The sequence below is a fragment of the Coffea arabica genome, chromosome 10e (assembly GCF_036785885.1).
Source record: "Coffea arabica cultivar ET-39 chromosome 10e, Coffea Arabica ET-39 HiFi, whole genome shotgun sequence".
NCBI classification, from domain to species: Eukaryota; Viridiplantae; Streptophyta; class Magnoliopsida; order Gentianales; family Rubiaceae; genus Coffea; species Coffea arabica.
In genome coordinates, this window is record NC_092328.1 from 8,596,900 (window position 1) to 8,609,328 (window position 12,429).

A 12,429-nucleotide genomic window follows, 5' to 3' on the forward strand; every position below is an offset into this window, starting at 1 on the left:
AACCTTAACCCTAAGACCAAAACAATATGAACAAGTCAGAATTTGCGATCGCCATCGCCAAAACGATGTTTCTTCGTAATCACTTATTTGGTCATGCGCATAACCCAGGTTGAACAATCTGATAACGAGTAGTCAGCAGCTTAGCCAACCGTTCTGCTAGTGGTAGTTCTTTTTTCTTTTTAGGAGTTGACTGAAATAGTACTTATTAGGAAAGGACAAACTTTGACTTGTTTATCTCACACGTAGAAAAATATCGAAAACTTGAATAAACTTTTTCTTTTAAATTCAAAATTGCGAAAATCTACAGTCATGAGAAAAAAAAATTCAAACTTGAATGAAAAAATTTTTTCGCAAAATTTGTACTTTTATTAATCATGAGAAAATCAACTTTACAAAGGGAATCTTCCCCTGTTAAATCAACAGTCATCTCTAATGATCTAAAGAATCATTTTACACATCCTAAGATGCACAGCAATACAAAAAGAATTTCTGTAAAGTAACTCAACCACACAGCCAATCCGGATGTAATCCCCATTCCAACATCAGCTGCCAATTTTCTTGAGTTCATGGAGCCTTTGGCCAAGATATGACAGATAGCTGAATAACCTTGACCATGTGTACTTGTTGAACACCCAATTCTTTGGGCTAAGTAGAAAAAAAACATCTTCGGGCTAGGTGAAATTGCTTGCTAAGCTTTACATACAAGGGGAAAAGAAATGTTTGGTTTCACGAACTTTCTTGGGCAAAATTTTGGGGCAAAAAATTTCTCAAGCAATTTTTTGTACATTAACTCAACATCATGAGCTGCCAATTTGCCTGAGTTCGTGATAAATACAGCTATTTTTCTTAATGCATTAAAAAAATTGCACTTACCCCCCATGACGAGTAATGATTTTCATAAAGTAATCTACTTTTATATGCTAAAATGCTAAAATACAAGTCTTCTTATATCTAGTTGATGTCTAAGCTTTTTAGCATCCCTTTTTCTTGAATTCTCGTATTTCATCTGCTAATGGACGTAATTAGCAGATTTGTGCTCAATTGAGAAAAGTAATCATTTGCGTAGTTTAATTATTTTGGACCCATATTTCCTTCACTTGTTAGTTGCTAGTGGGCCTAATATGTTGTAGCCCTTCTAAATCCAGACAAATTTTGTTTATGTTACTTTCTTTTTCTTTTTCTTTTTTAAATCAAAAGCAGAAAAAAGGAAAAAAAAAACATTTTAGCTACCATTCTTGTGAAAGAAGTTTTTTTTCCTTTTCTTTTTCTGTAAAGTCTTACGACGGGAGATTGATTAGTTTTTCTTTTCCCTCTTCTGCAGTAATCTTATGACGGAAGCTTGATTAATCAAAAGCGCAAGGACTAGACTATCACAGATTTCTTTGAGTAAAACAATAGAGATAAATATATATATATATATATATATATATATATATTCTAAACTCGGTATCCCGGAAATAGACCTCTGTTTGATTTTGCATTGTGTTGTAGTTGATATCAATCGACCAATGACCTCCTCTTGTGTCTTGCAGCAAAACTAAGGGAGACTATTGACTGAAATCTAATGATATAACAAAAAATGAAATTTTTTGGGGCCAAATTTGATACATAATCTATAATATTTTTCAGCAGCATCAATATTTTTTTGAATCTGGTAGCAGAGGAGAATTAGCTAAGGAAGCTAAAGTCCCCAGTCGGGTTAGATTAACATAATCTTGAGGACCATGGTTTGATAATCCAGGAATTATCAAAACTACAGCCTGGAAAAATATCTCAAACCACCCTTCTCTCAATCCACCCTTCTCAAAACTGTAAACTCCTTCCATTCTATCCAACAGCCATTCCAACTCATGCAAACTTGGTATAGCTGCAAATAAGATTGCCAATGCAGCTCCTAAGCTGTGCCCAGTGACCATGAACTTTGCTATCCTATTTTCAATCAATGATTTTCTCAAATTTTCCCATATTGTATAATAAGCATATTCTTTAGTGCCAGAGCCTTGATAAATTTGCTTAGGCCAACCCTTTTCCTTTTGCAGGTCCAGCATGAAGCTTAGGTACACCTTGAAGATCATACCACGAAAAGTCCAAATCCGTGAGCCAATCATCTGCATCAAATGGATTCGTCCCTCGAAATGCAACCACAATGAGATCCGGATCAACTTTCCTGTCTTGGAACATGATGGCCTGTGTTGTGTAAAATTCCTCGTAGTCAAAAGTTAGGAATGGAAAATAAAAATAAAAATAAAAATAAAAATCTAGGGAGCAATTTATTTTCCTAAACATATGTTGTTTGGTTAAATAAGAAACATGACCTAAGAGTTTTGCATTTGATTTCTTTGATTCCTGGGTCAAGCGCTTACCAACTTATAGAATGACTAAGTAATCAGCTCATCCTCATTTCATTGTATATGGAAATTTTAAAGTTTATATAAAGTTTTTTTTAAAAAAAATGATTAATTTTCGTAAAGAAACTAATGAATAATAATTGTCATTTTCATGGGACAATACATAGCATTTCTCAAGGTGAGATGACTCACCCGGCCCCCACCCCTAAGCCCTCCAAAGGAATTGGATAATCATTTAGAAATCAAGGTGATCTACTGCCATCAACCTCCACCCTCTAAGCCACCTACTGTTTGCTGATAATTATATGTATAGTAGGACAATTTTGCGGCCACCATACCTCTCGTCATTTGCTCCAATTCTGCTGTCTAAGTCCCATCTTGTGTGCAGACAACTTGTCTGGCCTCACCACCTTTCCAGCAAGCAATTAGAATGCATTTTGATTATCTCACGTCAATTTTAACTAAACTAAGAAATTCTTTCAGTTAGGCATACTGTGTCATATAATCTTTCAAATAGGACCATCGTAATCCCCTTAAGCTGACTTTTCTTTCAATCTTCTTATGGTCTAAATCTTAATTGTTTCAAAAGTGATACAGACCTATCCACTAAATTGAAGATAGCTACTAATCAAAGGAAGTGGATGAATACCATCGTTTACAAGATATGACATAGTATATTTCAACAAGACTTCTAACTCTTTTTTTTTTTTGTCGACACAGGGGTGTCCGGGTCAATTCTTACGGGGCCCGACTAATCCCCTGCGGCCCGGGAGAGGAGGCCCCACTCCACACCCAACACGTTAACAGCGGGACTCGAACCCTGGACAAGTCAGGAAGGTCGCCATACCCTAAGGAGGGGGAGCGGACCGCTCGAGTTACCCCGCGGGGGCAAAGACCAATCACGTAGAGTGACAAGTTGTGGGAGGCAGGGGTTGAACACCTGACCTCCAGCATCCCCAAAGAAGGGGATGACCACTGGACCAAATGGCCAGTGGCAACAAGACTTCTAACTCATGAACCAACGAAATTGTCTCCCCTATTCGCATAGCGAAATTGGTAGTTGTCCGAATTTGAATTTGCATAAAAAACTCGTAGTCTATTTGACCCAAATAATAATTGTTCTCCAAATTGTTCACATGGGGTATGGGCTATATAATATTAGAAGAGATTAAGTTTGGATTAATTAATCTTCTCAACCGTGAACGGGCACGATATGGATTGTGGATCTTGTCTGAACACGATTAACCTAATTTCTGGGATATTATTTATTTTGGACATGTTAAGTAGGATCTGTTTAATACGTACAAGTTTGAATCTGCCATGAGAGACACAAAATCTTTTTTCATTTTTTTTAACAAAAATCCTCTTTTGTTTTCTGGTGTAGTGTCCTTGCAGTTCTTAGTTGTCCAGGGATATGTATATCAACAACAATGTGCTGCAGGCTAGTGGGGGTTTTGTCTTCTTTTTTTTTTTTTTTTTCATAAAATTTTATTATTTTATAAAAATTTCGGCAGAATTTCCCCTTATAAAAGGACGAAACTCCCTGCCATCAAACCACAATTTGACAATAAATATACAATATAGCGAAGGATTAAGCACTGAAAATCTGATACTAAGATTAAATCTTCCGTTGTCCATATTAGGATGTCTTCCAGTGAATCTGAATGTTGATCCTTGAAGCTCAGCGGTTAATCTTGTCACTTTCACCTGCATTGGTCTTTTTTGCTTCTTATTCCCATTCATGCCAGACACCGTGTACGAAACGTAGGAAGTCCCAATCGATCTAATCTAATAGCCCCCCTGACCAATAGTGGTAAATCTGAAAATGTATTAAACACATGACCTGCGCAAGCATCAGCACCAAAATTTGCCAGATGATCTGCCGGTGTGTTTGCTTCTCTGTAGCAGTGTGTGATGGATTGGAAAGACTGCTTGAATATCATCAACTCATCCAGATCTCTCTGTAGACGCCAAGGACACGCACTAGTCCCTTGAACAATCTGAACCAGGGTGAAAGAATCTGCCTCTAAGTGTAACTCCAAGTACCCTCGAATCACACAATGTCTAACTCCCCATAACAACGCTCGAAGTTCTGCTTGCATGCTAGTTATCACTCCGAAGGGCTCCGCGTATCCAAATACAAAATTTCCTCGACTGTCTCGCACAAGTCCACCCCCCCCCACTCCTTCCTGGGTTTCCCTGAGAGCATCCATCTGAGTTCAACTTATAACCTCCACACGGAGTTACCCAATAAACTGGCTTAATAATCATCCGCCTTTGATGACTACCCAACTCGAGAAGTAACCCTTCCCATGTAGGAGCAGAACACTGCACCCCCGGGAACCGTGATTGAAGAAAATCATGAAGAAGCTGAACAATCCGAGTCACCGTATCCCTTATCCTCATCTTCCGATCTTCAAACACCCCTTCATTCCTTATTTTCCACAAAACCCAGCATACTACCGAAGGAAGTATATTTTGTAAAAATTTTACACGGTCATTAGTTCCCCTCCTTACCCAACAAGACCACACCATGTGACGTGTTGTATGCACCCCACTAAATTCACCAGCAGTACTCTCGAAGTGACGCCAGACCGATCGTGCCCCTTCTCCTGAGCAAAATACATGATTCAAGGCCTCTTCCTGAGGGTTCTGACAACAGAAGCATTTAGATGGGCCATAGACCCCAAACCTCTTTAGTCGATCCATAAGAGGGAGCCTCCCCTGTAGTAGTCGTAACATAAAAAAAGAAATCTTGACTGGAAGGCCTTGCTGCCATATACGGGCAAAAAGCCAAGAGGTGTCATTGGAATGACTGATCAATGAGTAAGCCGATGCAGTGGAAAAAACACCCGAGTTCGTTAATGTCCACACCATTCTGTCATTGCCCCTACCTGAAGGAGGATCAAGCTCCAGAACCTGCCTAACCAGTTCTCCATCTAAGAATTGATGGAGCATGCCCACATTCCAGACCCGTCGATCTACAAAATCAACCACGGAATGATCATGGAAGACATCCACCTTGTTGCAAAGCGCTCCTGACCCCATCCAATTGTCATGCCAAAAATCCAAAGCACCCTCACGAACTATCCAAGTAATATTCTCCTCCCCAAAACGCTGCATTGTGACCATCCTCCTCCAAGCCTGGGATCCCCGATGACCAATATCAGCAAGACAAGGGTGCTGCCCTGCACAATACTTTTGGAGCATAAACTTTGCCCATAATGATTGCTGTTGCCGGAATTTCCACCAGAGTTTAATGGAAAATGAGTCGTAGACCTGCATCAACCCCCGCAGGCCTACACCCCCTTCATCCTTCGGCCGACACAGATCTGCCCAACTGATCCAATGGTACTTGTTCCCCAAATTCAAGGATCCCCACAAGAACTTGGCAAACAATTTCTCTAGGGCCATCAACATCCCTTTTGGAGGGGACGCGGCTGCCAGCAAATGAATTGGCATAGAGGCTAACACGCTCTGAATCAATACCACCTTGCCCCCTGACGATAAAATCTGGTTCTTCCAAGACAAAATGCGATTCGCCACCGCATTATATGTATCCGTATAGTAAATCGTCTTACTCCTTCCGTCATATAAGGGACAACCAAGGTACCGTATCGGAAATACTCTTCTATTATATCCCAATACCTGGTTAACAACCGCTGTCCTCTGAGCTGGTGAGCGTGGATGAGTAAGGAAACAACTCTTCTGAGGGTTGAGCCGCTGACCTGATACCTCACTATAATCTTCCAGAACTCGTTTAATCAAATGTAGGGATGACCTGCTGCCACTAGAAAAGATAATCACGTCATCGGCGAATGCCAAATGCGTAATTATAGGACAATGAGGAGGCACTTTAAACGGAGTAAATCCTCTCTGTGTGGGTAGCTTGTTGAGGGCTCGAGACAACAACTCAGCTCCAATAACGAATAAGGCTGGTGAAATGGGATCTCCTTGCCGTAAACCCCGTGAAGATTTGAAAAAGCCGTGTGAACCGCCATTTACAAGCACCGAAAACCAAATATTCGATATTAAGCGCCATATCATGTCTATCCAAGTTTCACTGAACCCGAAATACCGTAACACCTGTAGTAGAAAGGGCCATGAGACTCTATCATAAGCCTTCATCATATCTAACTTGATGACCACGTTGCCACCCCGATTTGATTTTTTAATATCCGCTACTAACTCTTGGGCTAACAAGAAATTATCTGTAATCTGCCTCCCTTGGACAAACCCACTTTGCTGTGGAGATATAATCCGGGGTAATATTATCGCCAATCTTGTCGATAATAGTTTGGAAATGATTTTGTTAGTGAAGTTACATAGACTGATTGGCCGAAATTGCTTGAAATCTTGGGGGTTCTCCACTTTGGGTAACAACACAATTGAAGTAGCCGTGATACTCCTAGGTAGTTCAGCGCCGCAGAAAAAGCTGATAACCGCACGGTATATATCCAAAGCCACTACCTCCCAAGCAAAGGTAAAGAATTTCCCTGTAAACCCGTCCGGCCCTGCTGTGCTCTCTCCGTCCATAGCAAAGACTATGTCTTTAACTTCTGTAAGAGATGGAATGTCCGTTAACCGTGAGTTTTCTTGGTCCGTTATCAATTTCGGTATGATCTGCAGACCAGTAAGGCAAGGAAGGCCCCCCTCTGCTGTGAAAAGCTCCTTAAAGAAACCCACTGCTGCTTCCCCAATCTGGCATTCCTCATCGATCCACTCTCCAGCGGTATCTTTGATCCGATGAATTACTGCCCTATGCCTCCTTTCCGTGACCAAGGAATGAAAATATTTGGTGTTCCTATCTCCGTCCGAGAGCCACCTTACCCGCGCCTTTTGTTTCCAAAAACCCTCCTCAACTATAAGCGCTCTGCGTAACCGAGCCCGAGCATGATGTAACTCGCTCCGCCGTTGCTCAGCAGGATCCAGGTCGTATGCTGTTTCAGCCTCTGTTACCATACGTTCGGCATCACGTGCTCCCTGAAAAATATCCCCAAATGTCGTTCTAGACCATTGCTTGAGGGCATTTTTAACATTCCTCAACTTCAAGGCCAATACTTGCAAAGGAGAACCATTGACTGGTTGAGCCCAACAATCCTTGATAACCCCCAGTAAACCAGGATGAGTAGTCCAGATGTTTAAGAAACGGAACGGCTTGGGTTTGTTATCTAGTTTCGTATCCACCGACAACAATAATGGAGCATGATCCGACGGGTCACGTCCTAAATGTTGCACCATGATTTGGTATGGAAGCTCTAAAGCACGCCCGCATAGAAGTAAGCGGTCCAGACGTTTCCATATCCGCGCCGTTCCCGAACGGTTATTACACCAGGTATATCTTGAACCAGAGAATCCCGCATCACAGACACCGGCCATCGTCATGAAATTCAAAAATTCTGATCCCTCCGACGGTCTAAATGGCAATCCACCCCTCTTCTCCTCGGTATTTATGACCACATTGAAATCTCCTATCAAAAACCAAGGGTTGAAGTCGGGTTTATCCCCCAAAAGTGCATTCCACAGGTTTTCTCTTTCCTGCTCCGTACACTTCGCATGTATACAAGATAAAGTAATGAAGTCTTGAAAAAAATGAGATTTAACTCTAATAGTTAGATGTTGGGGAGACTCCCCTGTAATCTGACACGTAAACAACGACCGGTAGAAAATCCAAACAGAACCCCAAAGATTGAACAAGCAACAATCCATCCCCAATTTAATTCTAATATTAGTGATTGACTCCACCCTCAATTTAGGTTCAACAACAACCACCAATTGAAGATCATACATTTTAATAAGTTTCCTTAATCGTCTTAAATTAGGAGCACGAGCTACCCCTCTTATATTCCAAAAAAGAAACTTAATCATCAGAAAGGACAGAAAAAGAATTTGATGAAGAACTAACCATGGAGCGTAGTGTTCTATCTGACGGGAGACCAGCTCGGAGACCACGTGACACCGTCTCCAAATGCCCGGTCTGTAGTGATGACTTCTCCTGTCGGACAAGGTCCTTGCCCCTAGGGGAGAGGGTACCTACCCTCCTTTGAGAATCCTGTATGTCATCAATATGTCCCTCAGCAGAACACACGACCACCCTCGCGGGCAGCGCACTCCCTGCAATCTCAGAACCTTCCTCTCCTTTCTCATGTCCCAGTACCACCTCGATACCTTCGACAGCCACCGCCCCACATTCCTCCTCCGTTTTCCTCTCATGCTGTGCTGCTATAGTATCAGAGGACTGCTGCACCTGGTCCTCTTGCTCAGGCTCGTGAGATGTACCACCTGGTGACTGATCATGAGCAACTAACTCTTTGCTAGCCACAACTCTATTAACTTCTCCCTTTGCCCCATCAATCACTGCATCATCTTGTATCAACCTTGCTGGGTTTTTTGTATTATCCTCCGAAGGCCCATCAGGCCCAGTAGTCTTGGCATGTTGACCAGAGGTTCCTCTCAATTCGGGCTTTAAAACATGACAAATCTCCACATCGTGACCTTGGCGGAAACAATGTGAGCAGTACCTTGGAAGGTTCTCAACCACCAGCTCTTGCCAAAAACCAGTATGATTTCCATTGCCAATCCAAACCCGCGACGGAGTCGACCGCAACAAATCCATCTCAACACACACCCGTGCCACACTTGGTCGTGACACCGCAAGGGTAGCCGCATCAACCAACGGTTTTGTCTTCTTTTGATTATGTGGAATACTTAATTGAATTATCAAACTTTGACAAATACCCGAAGCATGTTTCTCAAAAGGGGATTTTTTTTTTTTTTTGAAAATTCAATAGATTAACTTCACCAAATGGAAACGAGCTTTAATACACTTGAGGTAATGTCCAATTCCCAGGAATTTCTAGGCTTTACGTGCGCACACGGAAGGAAAAGATCAAGAATATAATTAAGGGCTTGCCCCACTTGCACCTCTGGATGAATGTTGGGCTTGTTTTCTTGTTTTCTATACTTATTATGGATTCTAAGCAAAATAATTGAGGGGTTGAGCTGTATTGGTGTCATTTCAATTATTCTGGAATCCAAACAAGTTTATTGTAATAAGCGACAATTGAGATACTCCTTAAAATTAACTTTTGCTAAACATTAATGGCATTCCAGTGATCTTTTAACCATGTAAATTAGGTTAGAAACTTACGTACACACATACATGTGTGTGTGTGTGAATTTACAACCATCTTTTCTATAAATTGTAAGATAACAAAAAAAAAGTAAAAAACTTTGGGAGTTCTTAAATTATAATCGTTGTCCACTTTTGGTCCTGATCTATTTTTTATCTCCAACTGGCCCCTGAACAATTAAAAATGCATAGTTTAAGGACTTCTGACCATTTATACATAAATCCAAACGGAATCGAAGGACATTTTTTCCAACATTAATCAAAAGCATCAAGAACTTAATCAAAAGTATTGAGGGTAGAAGTAGAAGTTCTAAGAAAAGAAAAACCTTCATTTTCCTTGAACACTTCATAAAATTTCCAAATTCATTGATTTCATACTAGAGAGGAACATAAAAAATCTAATGAAATTTTGGCCACTCGGGCATGAAATCAATAAATTTAGGATATTTGTAGAGAAATTCGATGAAGAGTTCAAGGAAAATTAAGGGTTTTCTCTTTTCAAGGTTTCTACTCCTACTCTTGATACTTTTTATTAAGTTTTCAATATTTTTTATTATGGTCGGACAAAAATGCCCAAGAATTTCGGCAGAATTTATGTTTAAAATGGCCAAAATTTCTTAAACTATACACTTTTAATTGTTCAAGAGATAGTCGGGGATAAAAAAATAGATCGAGAGTTAAAAAATGGACAACCATGATAGTTTAGGAGATCTTCAAGTTTTTTACTCTAAAAAAAAGGTGATTGGAAGGGATGAGTTGAGTCGTATTAATGGAGGAAATGTATATGAGAGATTTCGAATTTGAAACCTCCAGTTTACACTAAAAAAAGGTATGGACATTTTTATCCTTTTTATTAGTAAAAAAAGGTCCCGAGAAGTGTTATAAAGAGTTTGGTGTTATTATAAGTCTGGAAACAAATGAAAGTAGGTCCTTTGTCGTGTTATCATAATACATAAACAGCCTCTCTATCTGTCAGATCAAACGGATTTAATCCTAATAAGTTTCTCCGGGGTCATCTATAATTTGGACATCCTTAAATCATGTGTGCAACAATGGACGACATCTCAAGGAATCCTTCAAAGTATGGCATAAAAAATTCATCACCATAATTATCATGCTTTTATAGTGCTTAGGTGGCCAAGGTCGTGACTATCCCTTGACTTTGATTTTTCCGAATCCGACTGCTTTCAACAATTTTAGTGCTTAGGTTGCCAAGGTCCTGTTGTCTACAACGCAGGTTTCTCGCCAATTTCCTTAACGTAATTTCCACGAACAAAAATTAAGCTTAGACTATGAATGTGTGCATTAGCCATTTTAATTGTGCCAGTCAACAATATTCATCAACAAAATTATCACGCTTTTACAGTGGCGCTTTTTCTTTCGCCTAAGACTAGAAAAGATTTAACCAATAGGGCTGTTGGCCATCACCATAACCTTTAAGGTTGGGTGGGGTGGGAGGTCAAAAGTTCAAACCTTACCTCCCACCACTTGCCACTATATGTGGCTTACCACTTTAAGTGGTTTTAATCCATACAGGTACGTAGTGTACTCGTCTGATTCGATGGTGGTTCAGTCATTGTCGATTGCTCATTGGGCCTAGTTGGGCCCTTCTCCTTAAAATAGACTAGAGTAGGAGTAGATATAGAGTAAACAAGCATCGATTAATTAAAAAAAAGACTAGAAAAGATTTTGTGCCACTCAAGCCTTTTTTTTTTTTGACAAGGGAATCCGCAACTGCTACTCAGAGTATACACTGGATAAACCCCGCCCCGTGCAATAGTCCGCCAATCATATGGAGGGATAAGACGCACTAAGCAAGTCCTGTGTGAAGGGTTAATGTCCCAAAAGAGGTTCGAATCCAGATTGGTAGGAAAACATGATACCAATTCTATTATCTCGACCAACTAAAGAGACAATGCCACTCAATCCTTGCTCTTATATATTTCTTTTGGGCAAAAAACCTCAATGGCCACTTGGTTGGATAATGTTTTGACTATCAAACTATTTTTCGTCAGTAATTGGCCACTAAACAACTTAGTTAGTAAACCCGTGATCATTTAGCCGATAATTGCTCTTAATCTGTGAAATTAGCACTACACGTGGCAAAGTATGAGGGCAATTTTGTCTAACAGTTATGTGACCCTATTTCACAAATTAACTGCTAATTTCACATATTAAGAGCAATCATGGACCAAATGGTCATGGATTTACTGATCATGTTGTTTAGTGGCCAATTGCTAGCAAAAAATAGTTTGATGGTTAAAACATAATCCGACTAATAGTTTAATGGTCGTTGAGATTTTTTATCCATTCCTTTTTATTGGAAATGAGAAACGAGTTCGGGTTTTAACTCGCATTTTCTCTTCTTTATTGTGTTGATAAAGGGCTAAGATCATATGTCCCTAAAATAATTAAGAAAGAAAAATACGAGAGGCTTGAAGTTCCTAAGTTACCTTCAATCAATATTACCTCCAATTCAAACTTGGTTGCTGATTGCCTAAATAACTACAAGGCGAATGGAAAAGGAAAAAATAAAACACAACCTTGATCTCTACGGCTCAATTACCTGCGAAAGGTGGGAAAATAATACGTTGGTATTAAACAGTAAAGACTGCATGTGAAAAGTGAAAAGCTCTTTTAACTCCCCTTGTATAGTACTTTGTTTTCTAAACCATTACCAAACCAAAAAATTTAGTGTGGAAAAATCTCCCTGCACACTTTTCATCTTCAACTGTGAGGTCCAAAATTTGAAACCTAAACTTTCAATGAGAACCTTCCCCCTGTTAATTAGGCAACCTGAACGGTTAAGTTGAACTTTATTCTTCATTCTTGTTATATATATATATATATACATATATATATATATATATATATATATATATATATATAAATTGTGCTTCATTGCTGCCTGCTGTTGTGGGCCCAAAAGGTGACAAACCAGCCATTCAA

At 39.9% G+C, this 12,429-nt stretch overlaps 1 protein-coding gene across 1 annotated transcript in view; it reads left to right on the forward strand.

Annotated features, from left to right (window-relative positions):
- LOC113711208 (uncharacterized) overlaps positions 1 to 12,429 on the forward strand; it is a 195,439-nt gene that overhangs the window by 96,434 nt on the left and 86,576 nt on the right. The window lies entirely within an intron of this gene.